The sequence below is a fragment of the Mustela nivalis genome (genome assembly GCF_964662115.1).
Source record: "Mustela nivalis genome assembly, chromosome: 2".
Classification (NCBI taxonomy): domain Eukaryota; kingdom Metazoa; phylum Chordata; class Mammalia; order Carnivora; family Mustelidae; genus Mustela; species Mustela nivalis.
In genome coordinates this window covers 98,724,002-98,742,783 of record NC_139021.1, presented here as the reverse complement: position 1 = coordinate 98,742,783, position 18,782 = coordinate 98,724,002, and the positions used below count along the sequence as shown (strand labels likewise).

Genomic DNA, 18,782 nt, shown 5'->3' with positions numbered 1-18,782 from the left:
AATATTTTGTACTTTCTACACATGCAATTGCATAGCCTGTGAAAAATGTCAGTTTTATTCTTTCATTTGTATTCTAAGAATTTAATTTTCTGGTCTCATTTTATTGCAAAGTCTAGAACCTTAAGTATAATGATGACTAGAACAAAAGAAAGCCAGCATCCTTCTTTTATTCTGGATATTGGGGGAAAAGTATTACTATTTGAACATTAAGTATGATATATACTAGAGATATTTTTATAGATACTCCATCATATTGAGGTATTTTCCCTCTCTTTCTAGTTTCCTAAGAAAGTTCTTTCTTCTTATTATTATCACGAAGGGTTAATTTTATTAAGTGCTTTTTCTGAATCTATTGAGTTGATCTTGATTTCCTTCTTCATTCCAGATGGTTTGGGAACATCAAGACAATCTCATATTCTTAGAATAAAACCCATTTTGTTTGTTGATCCAGTTTGATAATGTTTTGTTTAGGATTAGCCTCCATGTTTTGGAGAAAGAAATAGCCTGTAATTTTCCCTCCTAGTCAGGTTTATTAAGGTAATTGATATTAAGATAATATAGCTCTCAAAATGAGCTGACAGGTTACTCATTTCCTATTCTTTGGAATAATTTGTATAAGATTAATTATATTTCATCCTTAAGTATTTGGAAGAATTCACTGGCGAAACCATCTGGTTCTGGAGTTTTCCTTGTGGAAAGACTTTTCGTTATGGATTTAATTTATTTAATAGATAAAAGACTATAAGTTGGTTCAGAACATCCACTCATTTAATAGCTGCAGGCTATATTGATATATCTTTCTTTTTTCATTCCTGATATTATTTTTGCCTGTCCTTTTTAAAAAGACATCAGTCTTGTCAGGAGCTTATCAATTTTACTAGTCTTTAAAAGACAATTTTTGGCTTTGTCCATTTTCTTTGTTGTATGATTATTTTCACCTTCATTAATTCCTGCTGTTTATTACTTCCATTCTTGTATTATGTCATAGTTGAATTTGCAATTCATTTACTAAAAATCTTAAGATGGAAATTTGGTTCATTGTTTCTCGATCCTTTCTTCTTTTGTAATGATGCATTTAAGGCTATAAATTTCTCTTAAGCATGCTTTGGCTGCATCCCATAAGTTTTGATATGTTTCAGTTTTATTATCTTTTCATTAAAATATTTTCCAATTTCCACTGTGATTTCTATGTTGACTCATGGGTTGTTTAGAAATGTATTGCTTCATTTTACATCACATTAATCCAGTCAAGCACTGGGCTCTTTCAAAATGATTCTGGATTTCTTCCTCCAGCTAGCTCTCTTTCTGGATCACCCTTTTGGAGGAGTCTCAGCTGCAAGTCTGAGGTCTTTAACCAGGCCTTTTCTCCCTGCCAGGCCCTGAGCTCCCTTTTTTGTCACCCCAGCCCCATAGACTCCTGGAAGCTCCGCTCAGCTTCTCAGCCGCTGCTTGGACAGTGCCAGGTGCCAGGGAAAAACATGTCTGATGCTCATTCGGAGCTCATGCCTTGTTTTTGGGATTTTAGCTCTTTAGTTTCTCATTACATTGGTAGTTTTTTGATGGCTTCCAGTAGATTTTTAAAAAATATCTTGTCCACATTATCCATTCTTGCCAGGTAGATAGTCTGAGATGAGCCAGTCTGCCATTGCCTCCAGGGACGTTGTCCTAGAGCTGGGATTTAGGTCCAGGTCTGCGCATGCCCAGAGCCAAAGTTCGGAGCCCGAAAGTGGAGTTCAAAGGCAATGTGAAGCCATCCTGGCTGCTCAGCTCTCTGCTTTACCTTCTTCATTGTTCTTGACCTAGTCCTTTGGCTAAAACAGTGTCATTTTTTGAACCCCACTTTTAAAATGTCCTAAATATAAATTTTCCAAATTTCTTTTTCTTTTAAAGATTTTATTTTTATTTTATTTGATAGAGAGGGAGATCACAAGTGTGGTGCAGGCGGTGGGGGAGGGCAGCAGGCAGAGAGAGAAGGAGAAGCAGGCCTCTGGCTGAGCAGGGAGCTTAATGTGGTGCTCGATCCCAGGACCCTGGGGTCATGACCTGAGCCTAAGGCAGATGCCCAACCAATTGAGCCACCGAGGTGGCCCCATAAATTTCCAAATTTCTTAATAAAATTATTCTTTTTGGATCACTTCCTTTCTGATGGTTGTTCACAGGGCCTTGGGGAGCCCTGCTGCCTTTTTTTAAGTTCATCCTTTCTAGGTCTGAAACCAATACCAAACTGTATGGGAAGCAGAAGCAGAATCACACTGTCTTGTAATTCTTTATCTCCCCTGGTAGACGTGATGGTCCCTGAGGGGAATCCTCTGCAAGGATTCACGAGGAGCCTTTCTTAGGGTTCTCCCACGGTGACTTCCTTTCTCTCAATGTGAATGCCCTGACTGGCCACATTTCCTTTTTCCCTCTGGGTGCCAGGAAGCCCAGAGTGTAGAGCTACATTTATAGGTCATCTCTAGCTGCTATGTCTGTGTGTAGAGGCTGGATGTGACTTTTCCTCCCCAGCTAGACTTCTTCTTATTTCTCTTTTCCTTAGTTCTGAATTTTCTTTATTTTTATATATTTTAAATATTATTCTGTCTCTCTCTGTGACTTTACATGAAACTGGAGTTACTTCAATTTTGTCCATCTATGTAACCACTTGGAGTTTTTATTTATTTAAAAATTTTCAGGGCGCCTGTGTGGCTCAGTCAGTTGAGCGTCTGCCTTCAGCTCAGGTCATGATCCCAGGGTCCTGGGATTGAGCCCGTGTCAGTCTCCCTGCTCACCGGGGAGTCTGCTTCTCCTTCTTCCTCTGCCATTCTCCCTGCTTGTGCTCTCTTTCCGCCAAATAAATAAATAAAATCTTTTAAAAATCTTTTTTCAACTATGGAGACATTTGACCGAAAACAGAATAGATCCTGGAGAAACAAAGATATGAACAGTATTGTAATTTCTAGAACTTATTGTGAAATTAGATTTTCATGAATCTTTGCCCTACATATTCTGTTGTTTAAGACCATTCATAACTAGATATTGCTGTATGTGAAAAACATGTTTCAAAATCAAAAGCTCTGATTTTGATCAAGAGCTCCGATCAACCAGGAGCAAAGGTAGATGGACAAATCTGGTCACACTGGCCATGTGAGTATGAAAGCATGAATATCAATTTTACAAAGTCATGGACAAATGAAAGAAAGTAAGGATCAAAACCAGAAACTATCAATATTGCATTTATTGCAATACACCAATATGTAAGTATAAGGTTTTTTCTTTCCTCCAAAAATTCATAGGTGTCCCTAAAATGAAATTAATGTAATTTAAAGTTCAAATCCATTAGATATGTTATGATATTATTCTATTTATTGTATTTTGGGTTTGAGTTTCTTTCTTTTTTATGTTGGACAAGCATGACCATCGATAGAAGGATCAGAAAAAGAAAAAAAAAATCACTCTCTGCTTTTCTTTTTTGATCCATTACTAATATTTTTGCATTTGTCATTATTGTTAAAAATAAGGTCATGCAGGAGCAGGGGTGACACCATGTCCTCTCTGGAGGTCAGTCCCTGAGGCAGGCTGTGGGCCTCTGCTAGGGGCTGAGGGAACGTCCCCTAATCCGGAGTTTCAGGCCTTAACGTTCTCCTCCTGCAACGGCCCCATCCTGCATTCCACTTCCTCGAGGCTAAAGGTGCCCTTTGCACACCTTTCCTCAAGCCAAGGCTTTCCAGTTGCACGCACACTGGCCTTTGTAACTCAGTTCAGGCTGCTCCTGGGAGGGCAGCTTTCTGCTTGTGTTCTTCCTGCCAAGAAGCTCCATCAGTCAGCTGCCTGGGCCCCACTGGCCGCCCAGCCCCTTCTTACTGTGTGGTCTTAAAGCAGGTCACTCCACCTCTCCCTATCTCTCGCTGTAAACCCCGGATAATAATACCTCCCGAATAAAGAAAAGGTTTTCTTTAAGCCCTTTGAGCTTCAGCTGGAGCACACCACAGCCGTGCCCAGGGCTGCGCTGGGCCGCCCTGTGATTAGGTAAGGTGAGATGCTCCTCATTGTGCTTTGTCTGCAATGAATGCGCCCGGCCACAAAGCCCTGGAACTCTTGGTGACACCGAAACCCCGCGGTAAGCTGGATTGCCTTACATTCTCATAAAGCACACCAGAAAAGAGCAGTAGCTGGGACTCGCCTAGTGCTCAGTGGACACTCTCATCGGAGGATGAGACGGCGCAGTAAGACACGACCCACTTACAGGTGGAGAGGCAGGGCCCGGCAGCCCCGGCGGCCTTCTCTGCGAGCTGCGGCAGGCTCCGCGGAGTCCGGCCACACCAGGCAGGGCGGGGCGGGAGCCATCCCAGTGCCCAGATCGGAGAGATCGCTAGCTACCAGGGCGTGAGCTCCTGTCGGGGGCCAAGAACTCGGTTGGGCATGTTTTTCTATTCCAAACCCTCAAGACAACTGTATTAAACCCCATCTATATTCTAAAAACAGAAGCAAACAAAAACCATCCCCTGAATTTATACCTTTTCCACCATCATGAGAGCCTACCCATTTGGGCCTGGAGGTCTGAGCCCGAAATTTTGGCCTGAGGCCTCCTCACAGATTCCGAGGCTTTAAGACCACACAGCGCAGAGCGGCCAACCAAGAAGGGAAGGCTTACTTTTCTCCTTCTGACCCAGGCCTCTGGAAGTGGCCTTGAGGCTGCATGAAGCCTCCTTCCTTATGAGGCCTTGGCTAGGCCTCTCCTAGCTTGACAAACTTCCCCAGAAGCCTCTGATCCCGTTTTGACTCACGGAACCCAAGTCGCAGTGGGTTCTCTCCTCGGGCTGTTGTATCAGAGCCTGCCAAAGGTCAGGTCCTAGTTGTGAGCTGGTTTTGAACTGGGGGTGTGCTGGGGAGGGGCTGGAAAGAGCCCCAGAATCAGAGAAGACGAGGGTAAGTGTCCTGTTGGCTGGGGCTTCTCAGAGGAAGCCAAGGACTGCGTGCGTGGAGAGAACAGTCTGGGGATGAGAGTGGTGACCAATGTCCCTTGGTGGGAGAAGACGGAGGATCCCAGGGATGGCTGCTTGTGTCACATCCCCCGGTGGTGCCTAGAGGCAGGGGCTTCTGGAAACCCCAGGTACGGAGACAGCTCTGCTCCCTGGGGAGAGGTCTATTGTGTCGACTCCTGGGAACCATGCTTCGTTGAACTGACTTCTGGGGGCGTGTGTGTGTGTGTGCACATGTGTGTATGCGTGTGTGTGTGTGTGTGTGTGTGTGTGTGTGTGAGTGTGCGCAGTCTGTTGTTAGGGAAACCATGGAGAGGAGGGGAATGAAGGCTCTGGATGGGTGCTGCCTTCCCTTGGGGTCCCCTGCTGAGCGCTGATTGGATGGGTTGCGTGTTCTCCAGGCAACCGCTATTGCTCAGAGAGCCCTGGGCTGACTTGGTCCCTCGGGAGCTGATGTTCAGGGAGCGACAGAAGCAGCTGGTTTATGGGAGCATCAAACAACGTGAGCGGCAGAAGCCGCCCAATCCCAAATGTCTCTTGCCAAGCACTCTTCTAGATTTTGAACTCCTCTGTGTTCCAAAAGCTGTTTTGTTTAAATGGCTTTTCTCCTTACTCCCAGTCCGTGGGAAGCTGCAACTCGCAGGCAGGAAAGGGACTCCCTGGGTCATTCACTGAGGCTGCTGCGAGCCTGACACTGGCAGACACTGTGTATCCCCAGGGGTGTGGTGGAGCGGAAGCTGGTGACCTGCCTTCTCGGGAGGGGGATTGGCTCCCCGCAAGGACACAACAGGGAGCTCTGCCGTGCATGGACTCGGGTCTCGAAGCAGATATCTTGCAACTTTCCTTCCTAACGCAGCCAGCATTGTTTGTTCTCGGGACAAGTCTTCCAAGTGTGGGGATGGCGACCGTGTTCGTGTTCTCTTAGTATCTCTAGGAAAGCTGTGGGGTCTCCCTCAGCAAGTGCTCCTTGAACGAATGCTTGAATGAATGAATGAATCGTGAGCTCATTGTGTTGGCCGCTGGCAAATTCAGTAGCTCCCTCGCAAACCAGACTGCTCCTGCGTCTGGAGAACCTGGTGTCAAGGTCAGGCTTATCACGTACCCCTCCTTCATCCTGTTTTGTCCAGACCCTGGGAGTTCTGTGGCGCGGGGGGGGGGGGGCAACTCAGAAAAAAACCCCAGAATCTTCCATGGTAGGAAGATTCCACTGCCTCCAGACATGGGGAAAACCACTGGTCTAATTCATTCACTATGGCGACTTTTTCATCCGCAGGCTTGGCGCTGCCTGGGTAGCTCTGTCTGGGAAGGCTTGCTTTCAAGTCGGACAGCTGCTTGGCGTTCTGGTCTTACAATGTGGAGGGCAGATGTGGCATCCTCTTGGAACACACTTGCTGGTGGGCAACCAAATCCAAAGGCAAATCTAACTAATTTCTTCTTCTTCTACCTTTTTTTTTTTTTTTTTAAGCTTTTTTTTTAAGCTTTCCGGGTCTCGGTACCCATCTGGATACTTCATTAGGATCCTAAGACATCTGGGGACCAGTGATAGCTGGTCATGTTGAGTGCCTACGATATGCCTGCATTGTACTAAGCCCTTTTCCATATGTTACATCAGATAATTCCCTCCCAGAAACCCTGCCAGAGTGGAATATATTCCCCTTTTACAAATGAGAAAACAGGCTCAGAGAGGCTGAGTTCCTTGCCCAAAGTCACACAGATGGGAAACAGTAGTTCCTGAATTTGAACCAAGACAGTGACATCAGTGGGGTGGGGGTGGGGGGACAGTTAGGAGGCTGTCACTGCAGCCATAATCTCCAGCTCCCCCTTTCCCATGACCCCCTCAAAATATACAATCTGAGTAAGGAGAATATGCAGGGATAAAATGAACCTTTATGTATTCCCCTGCCGCATCCTTTCAGAGAGCTGATGGCCTGAGCCCTGTCTACACAGACCCCCTGGAGACCACACCATATCAAGATTTATCTGGCTCTGAAGGCCATGTTCTTCCCAATACAACCATGATATCAGTTCTCGTAGATCCCTACCAAGAAGACCTCTGCTTTCTTGAACTTTACCCAGAAGAGCCAATCGATCAGCGTAGGATTTCCCTAATGGATCCTTGCACCACAGAGTCCAAAAGTTCACCAGCCTGCCCAAGGTCACCAGCCCATTAAGTGCCCCGCGCTTCTCAGGACCCACTGATGCATTGTGTCCTGGCAAGGGAGCGTCGCTGGCGTGGAGATGCTTGGCATGGATAACATAGATTAGAGTTTCAGTCTACTTTGAAGTACCCACTGACCAAGGTCCAGTTCATTCTGGGTTCCAGCTAGTTTTATCTGGTCTCTAAAGGTAGAGACCAGGGATGTTTAATGTGGCGGTCCGTCCCGACACACAATCCATGTTCCCTTCGTGCCACTCCAGGCTCCACCCTGGAAGTGTGCACGGGATGTAGGGCTGGGGTCAACCGTGGTCTCGTGTTCCAGAAGGGAATTAGTTAGCAGACTAGATGCTCATGAAGAGCTTGTCGCGGGCTAGGAGGGAAATGCAAAAGCAAGCTAAGCTTCCAGGAATTCAGAAGTATAAACAGGTGTAGGCACCTTCTACCTGCTCCCCTCCAACCCTCAGGAGGGCTGTGTCTAATACTCTCCTATTTTAAGCTCCTAAATTTCCTTATAATCACAAAGCATTTTTGCAGGATGTAGTTTTGACCCACAAGCATTACTGTGCCCATTGGACAGATGAGGAATTGGAGACACCGGGGGTGAACAAAAAGTTTTGCCCAGAGTCACAGGGCCAGTAAGTCTGGCAGAGGAGAGGCTCATGCCTGGCACTCTCTGCATCAGATCTGGAATGTTCTCCCTAAAGGGCAAAGGGCTCATGGGAACCTTTGAGGAGCCTAGTTAGTTTTGCCGTCCTGGGGAACTGCGTTGGCCCAAGACCGGGGGCTACAGAGTTTAGCTTAACGCTCTTTTGCTGGCTTGTGGCCAACCCCTGTAGACACTGCCTCTGCCTCTAGGTGTGGGCATCCTCTCTCGGGAAGAGGCGGCTCCTTCCGGATCACTTGTAGCTGCTTTGTTGGCTCCCATTCGATGGGGCTGAGCAAGGTTGGGACAGGGGAGACGGTGCCTGGACTCAGGGATGGTCTACGTCAGCTCCTCAGTTGCCAACATCCTCCAGCATCCATCAGGCCAGTGGGAGAGGCTGGGAAGCTGGTGGTCTCTGGGGTGGGGCTTCGGCAAGCAGGGAGCTCCCCAGGCCTGGTTGTGTCCCGCGGAGCCTGTCTTGGGTCTGCAGCTGTGGGGCGCCTGGAGCACCATCTGGAGAGTGTGGGGCGTGTCCACACGGCTGCGGTGCCTGGGACAGGAGTGGAATCGGGCCGCATGCGTGCAGACCTTGCACGCGGGTCCTGCCCAAGCTGGCTCCGGGGCTGCTCCCAGGGACAGAGTGCAGTCTGCCCCCTTAGGGCCTGATCAGAGGAAGGTACCCGAAGGCCAGGGAAGCAGGGGCCCCGTTGGCAGAAGCTACGTGGCACCCCGAAGATGTGGGAGACCCCCAATTCCTATACCCTTTGCTGTGTGGGCAGATGCTCCTGAGGCCAGCAGCCCCTCCAGGCCTCTCCCCTTTACCCCAGGAGAACCACCCCTCCTCCTTCCAGCCAGGGTTTTCCAAATCCTGCCACGGCCAGGGATCTCCATAAAGTGGGAGCTGGAATATTCGGTGAACGAAGAAACCAGTACCTCATGTTACACCCATAGACTCCTGTGGGGTGGGCGTTACCGCCCTCCCTCCCTGAGGGTAAGTGATGAGCCCCCGTCTCACGGCAAGACTTCTGCTGTCCGCTCCCTTCAGGTGAACCCATCTACCCGGGTGTCAGCCCCAAGTATTGTCAGACCCTTAAGACCCCTGGTGCGTCATTGCCCGTCCTGCCCTCAGGAGCCCTTGCCAAAGTTAAGATGTCTGGCAGACCCAAGAGGCTGTGAACAGGCTCCAGGAGATGGTGGGAATTGCAGGGGATGTTCCTGGAGTGTCCCTAGGCCGCTTGGCTGCCGCCGGGACAGAATGTCACTAGCTATGGCGGTGACTGTTAAAGCACTGATGTGTGCTGGAGGAAACCTGCTGAGAGGGCCTGGGACAGGCCCCTGGGTGTTTGCTCAGGACTATCCCCAGGGGCCACGGGACAGAGGCTGGGGGGCAGAGGCCAGCTCCCGGGAAGCGCCCTGCTCTCTAGACGGAGATTCAACATCTGGAGCTGGCGTCCCTCCGCGCTGGCTCCCACCCTCGCTCCAGGCCAGACCATCTGCCAGGCCGTCCGCTGCCCACGGCAGTGCCCCCAGGCTCATCTGCAGCAGGCATTCCTGCACACCTGGACGCGGGGTGGGTAAATGTGTTCTTCCTGAAGTGGTTTCCTCTTTAATTTGCAGTTGAAAACCATGACCACGAAAGTGACTTCCACAGGCCACTGTAATAGGCCCTTGCATAATGGCACTGGGGACAGTGTTTTGGGGAACAGGAGGGGGTGGCTGCGCCTCTCCGCCCGTTGAGAGATGTACTTGGGCGGAAGCAGGACCATCTCTCTGGGTCCTCTCAGACTCCGAGGGAAGACGGGATCTCCCGGGCAGAGGCTCCGTTAGAAACCCGCTCTTGCTCCGTCACCTGCAGCTGTGGACCATGCGGCCCTTTCCCTGTGCTTGGGGGAGGGTGTAGGCATCTTCAGATTCCTCTTTCTTTGCTTTGCAAGATGTCCTGTGTTTGGCCAAGTCACTACCAAGGTGAAGCACGTGGATGCCGGCGTCAGAAGTTGGATGGAGCGCTCCGGTCCCAGCGGCGGCCCTCACCAGCTTTATAACCGAGGGCCCCTTCTTTGACCTGCCTCGGTTTCCCCCTTTGTGAAGCAGGGTTGCCGTGAATGGGTTCAGACACACAAAACTTTTGAAAGCACGCCCAGCCCCGTTCTGCTAATTTTCTTTCCCGTAGAGGCCGCTTCCACAAGTGTGGGTGGCCACTCGAGTTTGCCACATTCTCGGGAGCTGGCCTGGCTGGTTCTCCCACACTGCGTTCCCTGTGCCTTTCCCCCTCTCTGGCACGGAGCAATGTCTCCCAAGCGTGCCCACCGCAGGGGTGCACAGAGTATCCTTACTGCCGTTGGTTGAGAGGCCGTTAGCAAACAGCAACCGCGTAGTCACATGCACTTGGCCATGGGCTCGACGGAGCAGAGGTGGACACGTGGGATTTGCCACAGGCCCCGATCACGCTTCCTTTCGGCCGTACCACCTGCTGCCTGGCTGAGCACCCCCAGGTTGGAAATGACTCAGTTTTCCTACCTGCAGGCACTGTGTGCGTTGCGTGTACCTCACTGCTCAGCAAGCCAGGGCTCTGTGGACCAGGGCGGGCTGTCCTTTTGCAGACCACCAAACCTCCCTGTGTGCTTGGCCAGCGCCAGGGAACATGGGGGAGCACCAGTGATTCGAACGGGGTTAGGCAGCCCAAACAACGGAAGTATGTCAAAAGCCACTTGGTCCACACAGCGAGCTGGTGTTAAACTAGAAAATAAGGAGCCAAGGGGCGCCTGGGTGTCTCAGTTGGTTAAGCATCTGCCTTCGGCTCAGATCATGATCCCGGGGTTCTGGGATCGAGCCCCGTGTCAGGCTCCCTGCTCGGTGAGGAGTCTGCTTCTCCCTCTCCCACTCCCCCTGCTTCTTGTGTTCCCTCTTTTGCTGTCAATTATATAAATAAATAAAATCTTTAATAAAAAAAAAAGAAAGAAAGAAAATAGGGGACCAAGTTCTGTGCCCTGAGCATTTCACTCAAGTGAAGTGGCTGGAAAGGAAGGAATGTACCTGGTACATGTCCGCGGGGTGCCGGTGGTGGCAGTGGCCAGCTGTGCCATCTGTCTATACCCGTGGGCCTGAGGGCCTGGGACCCTGCCCCCCAGCTGCCGTGTGCCCCTCCCAGGCCTGCACAGAGCTTCTTGCATAGAGCACCTCACGTAGCCAGTATCTCTGCCCCCTGGACTCGTGGCAACTGTACAAGCAGCATGACCCTAGGTGACCTCTGCCTTAGGAAGGTCATCCTGATGGGGCTGTGCAAAGCAGCAGAGTCGTGACAACCACTGTCCGGGCTCCACAGATCACTAGCTCTTGGCAATCACGCTCCTCCGGGCACAAATGTCACCCCCATCAGCCAGTGCTGTAGGGCCTGTGTCTCTTCCCTTGGCGACTGAGGCACCTGAGGCCCAACTACGGAACCTGTCAGAGGGGCAAGGGGAAGAAGTGGCTGAGCTGTGATTCAGACCCCGTCCCGTCTGAGATCAGCGCTCTCTCCTTTCTCCACGGTGACAAGAGTCTGCCTTGTCTTCTCTCTCACTAGGCACAAAGTTCGGACAAGAATTGCTCAGACTTCTTGGTGAACCTCGAGAAGGGGGCCGTTCTGGTTATACACCAGGAGGCTTGGCTCCACCATGGGAACGGGCATCTTATGCTTCAGGAGTCAGAACTCAGGGTTTCCTAGGGCTCAGACCCTGGGGTTCGTCTCTGTGCCTGCCTGTTCCCCTTCTTGGAGAAGAAACATCCTTCATCCCCCAGAGCCACAGTTTTCAACACCAGTTTTAATGTGAGGCGCCCTCTCTCTGGGAGATTGCAAAAATTAAATCGTTTTTAAGCAACCGAACACTTCTGGGGTTTGTAATGAACTTGTGAAATTTGCGGAACTTGGCGGTTGAGGTTCCCTTAGTCCTGCTTCCCTGGGGCCCCGCGGAGCTTCAAACTGGCTCTCCGTTCTCTCCGGTTTATGGTTGATCGGGCCAACCGGGACCCGTACATTGCGTCTTGAACCAAGGAGGCAACCTCTGGTGTGGATTTCCGGCTCTGCCTTCCCTCCGTTGTTATAAGGAAGGTCGTGCAGACCAGAGGTGGGTGGTGGGTCCCCTGTGCAGAGGCCAGCCCTGCTGTCTCCACGGGGCTCCACTGCTGAGGGCCACCCAAAAGAGCAGCCAACTTCCCCCCATGCAAGACTTTGAGCTCTCCCCGTCAACCAAGTGAGCCTCGGGTCCCTCGAAGGGTGGTCCATCCTTCATTTTATGACACTATTTCCTCTCCCATTCGGAGGCCCTCTCCATCCATGGAAACTAGCTGTGAAGCCATTTCCATGCATCGGCTGTCCCTGGGCTTATGTTATCCTGGTGGAAGCACAGGCCTAGCTGTGTTTCTGGCTCCTTCGACCTCTTAGCTGGAAACTCAGCTCTCTGCGGTCAGGACTTGAACAGTGTCAAGGCCAGTAGGATGAACATAACTTGATAACTCACCTTTCCTGGCTGAGAAGGGCCTTTGGCATAACAGAGGGAACCTTCTCTCTCTGAGGGAGGACACTGGGCCAGAGGACTGGGTGCTGGTCCTATCTGAACCCTTTCATAGCCGTGGACATTGTCTGTACTTTTCCTCATTAGTATTTTGGGGACAGTAATGATACCTGCCTCCTAGAACTGTCATGGAGATTGAAAGCACATGATATACTTAAACCAATGCTTGGCACATAGTCAATGGGTATTATTTGTATTTTACAAACAAAAAATGATCTCATGTTCTCATGTGAGAATCACAGATAAAGGATCCCATGGCTTCCCACAGAATAATGGATCCCAGAGATGTCTGCATCCTTCTCCAGGGCCCAGGAAGTTGTTCTGTTACGTGGCAAAGCAGAAAGAAGGTTGCAGAAAGGATTCAGGCTGCGAATCAGCTGACTTTAAGATCTGGGATTCTCCAAGTGGACCTGATGTAATCACAAGGGTCCTTCCAAGGGGACGAGGGGGCGGGAGAGGAGAGTCAGAGAAGTGATCATGGAGAAAAGGTACAGAGCAGAGTGAGGAGGCCACAAGCCACGGAATGCAGGTGGCCTCTAAACACTGGGAAGGGAGGACACAACTTCTCCCCAGTGCTTTCAGGGGGAACCCAGACCTGTCGTCCCTCAATTCTAGCCCGGTGAGTCCCACGTCAGACGTCTATCCTACGGAACTTGTAAGGTCATATGTGTTGTTGTAGCCGCCAAATTTATGGTGATTTGTTTCAGCAGCAACACAGAGAGGATACACGAAGTTACCCCTTGTGTGTCCCACATGCTGCCTTGTGACTGAGCCCGAATGCTCAGGACAGCCCGTGCTGTGCTGGGACACCCCCACGGTCGCACATCCCCACTGCCAGCCCAAGAAGCGTGCATTTCACTACCAGCCCTTCCAGGAAGATGGGATGCCCCCGGCCATTGCATCCATTCTGGAGCTGCTGATGGAGACTCCAGGAGTTTCTTCCATCAACGAGGGCTTGAGGTTCTCCTAGGACTGGGAGGTGCCTGGCGTTCATAGCCTGTAGTATTAGGGCTGCTCCTGTGGCTTGCCCAGCCCCCAAGCCATTCAGGGCACATCTCGCATTACTGGGCCACAGATGCTCGAGGCTGGCCTTCTGTTTCCCACCAGACTCCTTCTCTTTAAGGAAACCACCATTTACAGAAAAAGCATATGCGCAAAATGCATTGTCCCAAGAATCCACCGCCCGCCACGTCACGCACTGGTGATATCAGAGGCCGGTGTTCTGGAGAGACTCCCCTCCACATGGGGGAGCAGAGGTCTCCCTCTGGGGGCTCGCCATCCTCAGCAGCTCACCCCTCCCCGGGGCCTCCTTCCTTTCCCAAACAGGGTTAGGATTTATAACTTCTTTCATGGCTACATCTGGCGCGTTTCCATTGAGTTCTTGTTTTCTTTCTTTCCTTTTTAAAAATCCCTCATCTAAAGTCATTTCAGTTCCGTTCAGTTCTATCTCCTTTCTCCGCCCCCCACCCCCAACCCCGAAACCTGCCCCAACCCTTCCTCTCCCCTTTCTTGTCCTTCTGGCCTTTGGCGATAGTGAAGCAGAGGCCCGCGGGCTCGTTACCCACAGCTGATGAGTCGGGTTAGAAGTGAAAGCCCTGGCTGGGACCCGACTTCTTTATTTGTTTTTGGCCACAGAGCCACAAGGCCGGGTCCCCAACGAGCCGCCTGAGGACATCTTGCAGCACCATCTGCCCGCCCCCACCCGCCCCTACCAACCACTGGGCTCTGATTGTTGTCATTGCTAATTTTTTTTTTTTTTAAGTTTTTGTTGGTTTTAGAAATTCGCTAGCTCTGTACTTTTCAGAGCGGGGCTGCTAGCATAAAAGCAAAACCAGGGCAAGGAGAACAAAGGAAGAGAGGCTGGCAGAAGGCTGGGCCACACTTAGCAAGGCCACTGCTGGCTCGCGTGGGGAGGGGAGCCAGCCAAGCCTTAAGACGCATCTGAAAACTTCTCATGGCCTGAGGGTTTCAAATACCCACACTTCCTGCTCCTTGGAGAGGGTATGTGCAGAATGTGAGTGACTCACCAGCGGTGGTTTTCAAATGTGTCTGTCATAAGGAGGTAGCATCAAAAGCCCATCCTGTTTCAGATGTTATTTTTTCCACTCTCCGCTCTGCAGACTATAAAAGCTCAGTGCTGAAAACCAGTGTTTGTTTTGAGTGCAGAAAGTGAAGGGCGAGTTAATTGTACTGCAGCAAGTAAAAACCTAACTCTTAAGCAAAAAAAAAAAATAAATAAATAAAATAAAAGAAAGAAAAAAGAAAAGAAAAGAAAAAAAAAAGGCATGTAAACAGTGTGGAGATGGAGTTTCAAAGCCCTTGTCTTCGAGAAGTTTAATTATATTTCAACTAAAGCCAAACTGTCAAAACACGGGAGGGTGATCTGCCTGCTTTGAAAATGCATTAGCCTTCTTATGTAAAAGCCTATAATTGATATCCACGCGAAACTAGAGATGAGCCCAGAGAGGGGATGGCCTCTTAGAACCGCTCAAAGGGCACTTCCCTATCGACCACGTGTGACTCCTCAGAGCCCTGTTCGTGGAGTGGGAAATTGGAGAGGAGAACAAAGGCAAACATAAAATGCCCCGTGAACAGAGAGGGTTTAAAATATCAGACCCGGTTTATGCCATGTGTGGGCCCAGGGCATTGCTGACTGTCGTTTACATAAGAGGAACCCCAAGCTGGGGGCGGGGGTGAAGGTGGAGGGGGGTTGCCTGGGCCTCTCCGTGGGTTAAGCGTCAGGCTCTGGATTTCAGCTCAGGTCATGATCTCGAGGGTCGAGCCCTGAGTCAAGTCGGGCCCCGGATGGAGAGCCTGACCGAGGTTCTCTCTCCCTCTCTCTAAAAAAACCCCGAGGAAACAACAAAAGCGCACAGAGGAAATGCACAGGAGCGCTCCTCACAGTCCACACGGCAATGTCAGAGGTCAGAACAGGTCGCACCTTCTTCCTCCTGAGAAGCAGGGCTGGTCTGTACTGTGCTGGGGCTGAGAGGCTGCTTGGGGCCTCTCTTCTCCCCGCAGACCACTCCTGGGCCTGGCTGCGGCTGGTTTTCGGGTTGCTTCTCTTCTTCCAGACTCCACTTTGTCACTTCCCCCAGAAGGAGACCCTGGGTGGTTGAGGCTTTGTCCTCCTCATCTCAGCTCCCATTCCTGTCTCTCTTTGGTGATATTCTAGAACATTCTGGTTACCATGCAGAATTTTTATTATTATTATTATTATTTTTTTTAAACTTTTTTTTAAAAATTTTTTTAAGGAACACAAACTTTAGGGGCAGCTCAGTCAGTCTAGGGTCTGACTTCCAGTTTTGGTTCAGGTCATGACCTCAGGGACGTGGGTTTGAGCCCCATGTCAGGCTCTGCACTCGGCAGACATTCTTGACTGTACTCTTTTGATGTCCGAGAGTTGTCTAAATTCAGAAACCATGCTCAAACAGAATAAAAACTCGAGCTAAGGGAAAATTAACAATTCAGCCGTATGGCACATATTTGGGGTTGGACTAGAGTAGGCATCAAAACAGACCATGATGGGAACAGCAGTAAGAGAAGGGCTGGGAATTACCAGGCTAAGGCTTGAGTTCTCATACGTGGCCACCATCCTTCCTCTTCCTCCTCCTGCTGAGTGGACCAGGCCCACCCACAAGGCCCCACCTGGGACCATCACTGGCATTTTCTCCTTGGACGCTAATAGTTTATAACAAGCCTAGGTACCCATAATGTGGATGCTTCTGAAATTCGAACCCTGTCTTCTTCCACCCTGGTTTTGCGGATCTTCCCCAAGTGGGACACATTCCATGTAACCCAGCGCTGGGTCGAGTGGACTTTTTGGTTTATGGTCTGGGACTCTCTGTTGGCCTCAGAGAAGAGTTGCCAGATAAAATACAGGATGACCAGTTAAATGTGAATTTCGGATCAACAATGAATCGTTTTTAGTGCAAATATGTCCTAAATAGTATGTTAAGAAAAGTATGTCCCGTGAAACACTCAGCACATATTTACGCTATAAAAGTTATGTGTTGTTTGTCTGAAGTTCACATTTAACTGGGCACCCTGTATTTTCGTTTGCTAAATCTGGTAGCTCTCCCAGAGCCCCTTGCGTCCTGAGTGAACACGGGCTCCATCAGCTGTGTGAGGCAGCAGCTTCTAGTCTGCATCTGAGCCTGGCAGGGCTGTGTTTTCCCCACAAGGCCCTAGTGAAGGCAACCCACGGGCTAGATGTTCCCTTGTTGCTTCCTCCTTGGCCCTGCTCTGTGTCCTGGCGGACACTGTCTCTACCTCTGTCCTGGCGCGCCAGTGTTATTAGCAAAGGTTCTAGACCCAAAAGCTTCTTCAGGCTAAGACAGTATTGGTTCATCTGCAGGCCTGGTGTGTAGCAGGTCCTCGATATGGTCTAACAGAGCTGGTGGCCTGGGAAGGACAAAGTGGTACCAGGCTCCCTAGGCCATGCCTGGACCATAAAGTCATCCTGTCGGCCACCTCCAAATGACTGGGGAAGCCAGCAGAAGCCACCACGCAGCGCACATAATGATAGCTTTCTCCTTTCCTATTCCAGACAGTTTGGATTCTTTTAAAAAAAATTGCTTTTGGGAAGCAGCAGAGGGTGCGGGAAACTCAGAAAGCAGCCGCCAGTGGAAAACAGGAAAGGAGCGCCTCTAATTAACAGCAGCTCCCAGCTCCATCCGTAGCACCGGGTGCCCGACTGAGAAGGGAAGGCCGCTCCCCCTCGCTGGCCAGCGTTGGGGGCAGGTGGCCTGGACAGACCCTGAGAAGGAGCACTTGGGACCCCTCAAAGAGGAGTCTCCACACGACGTCTTCACCCCTAACCTTTTCCAGTTCCTTCCTCCTCCCACCCCTACCCAGAGCCGCTGCTGGGCTCTGGGCTGAAGGCTCAGACACACAGAGTGCGCAGAGCTTAGAACTGCACAGGGCCACCCTCTGTTTCTTTCATCTTGGATAGAAAAGTCCCCTTTCAAGTTCTCCAAGAAATGATCTCAGCACGAGCCATTTACCATTGAGCACCGTCGTCGGACTCTGTTTCCAAGATATTCACGCAATAGCATACCTAGCAGAACAGGGCCCTGCTGCATGACAGGTTGGCGGCATTGTGTTTATTTCACAGATCCAACAGAAGGCCCAGAGACAGGGAACAACCGGCTCATGGTCACCCAGCATTCACGTATGAATGAATGAGGGGTAGGTACCATTGAAGCATCAGAGAACACAAATGAAAAAGACAATCCCTGGTAAAATGGACAGGAGTACGGTGGGGAAAGGGACAGGGCGGCAGTGTGCCAGGAGGATGTATCACACCTGGAGGAGGGAGAGAGTAATTGAGGGGGCAGGGGACCCTGAGGGAGTGTGGACAGCCATGGCACTGAGCTTACAGGCCAGGGGCGGGTGTCTGGGGCTGAGGTTGAGCTTCTGGGTCATGGGTCTGAGGCACGAGGCCAGGTGTCAGAGGGCCAGCTGGCCTGCGGCCGTGTGGTATGGACAGAGGACCAGGCAGGAGGCCTGTGACTAGTGTTGCCTCTGACCTTAGTGAAAGCAAACAGGTCACCTCACCTCTCAGGACCCTCACCTGGCTTTCTTATCTGAAGCGTAGGAGGGACTGGATTTGACCATTGTCTAAGAGCTCTCTCTAAGGGCCCCGATGTTCTAGAATCTGCCTGAAGCCAAAGGCCACAGCCTTGACCTGACAGACAACTCCAGGCCCGTGGAGATGATCGTGCAGGTGATATTTACTGAGCACCTACTGTGTGCTGGGCTGCAGTGGGGTCAGTCCATTGGCAGATACCGTGGTCTGCAGAAAAGTGGTCTTTGGGGCTAAGTCCTTGCTGTCCCCTGCACACATGCTTACCATCGCTTCTGCTCACCAGGGGAGGACAAAGGGATTTCTGGGTAGTTGCAGACACAAAGCCTCAGCAAGTTCTAACTTTGATCTTAGCAAAGTTGCACTCAGCAGCTCTGGCCTGCTCAGCTCCTCCTCAGGGCGTGGGAACAAATTTCTAAACAGATCCGTGTAAGCAGCGCTCTGCGAAAGAGATTTTTCCAAAGCCCGTGGCCAGGGACATGGGGCAACACCAGAAGGACAGGCTCCCCCATCAGATGGTCAGCATGTTGCTAGGGACTAGGGAGTGCCCGGAGGACCCAGAAAAGGCCCTTACGAAGGGGAGCTCCCAGGAAAACCAGTGGTGGTGAGGAAAGGGTCTGTGAAATGGGCTTTTCTGGGCTGATGTGTAATGCAGGAGACGCAGGGGTAACTTTTAGGGAAAAGGCCCGGATTAGACCCAGGAGCACAGGGCAGGAGAAGGGGAGACCGGGGGGCCAGTGACCATGGTGAGGCTGAACAGCGTAGGAGGGGCTGGGGACTCTCACTTCCTTATTTGGCGCATTAATAAGCTACATCATGACTCAATTCCTCCTGGTTAGAAGAGCTGTCTAGGGGACTGGCATCCCGTTGGCCTGGACGGGACCCC

At 50.7% G+C, this 18,782-nt stretch overlaps 2 long non-coding RNA genes across 2 annotated transcripts; one reads left to right on the top strand and one right to left on the bottom strand.

Annotated features, from left to right (window-relative positions):
- The first annotated feature begins 3,895 nt into the window (after positions 1-3,895).
- LOC309859699 lies at positions 3,896-11,618 on the top strand. Its single transcript, XR_014308830.1, has 2 exons — positions 3,896-4,096; positions 11,322-11,618. It is a non-coding gene; the product is annotated as an uncharacterized lncRNA (long non-coding RNA).
- An 868-nt stretch (positions 11,619-12,486) lies between these two features.
- LOC309859698 lies at positions 12,487-15,018 on the bottom strand. The gene is made up of 2 exons (XR_014308829.1): positions 13,871-15,018; positions 12,487-12,739 (listed from the first exon to the last, which is right to left on the bottom strand). It is a non-coding gene; the product is annotated as an uncharacterized lncRNA (long non-coding RNA).
- Positions 15,019-18,782: the final 3,764 nt, after the last annotated feature.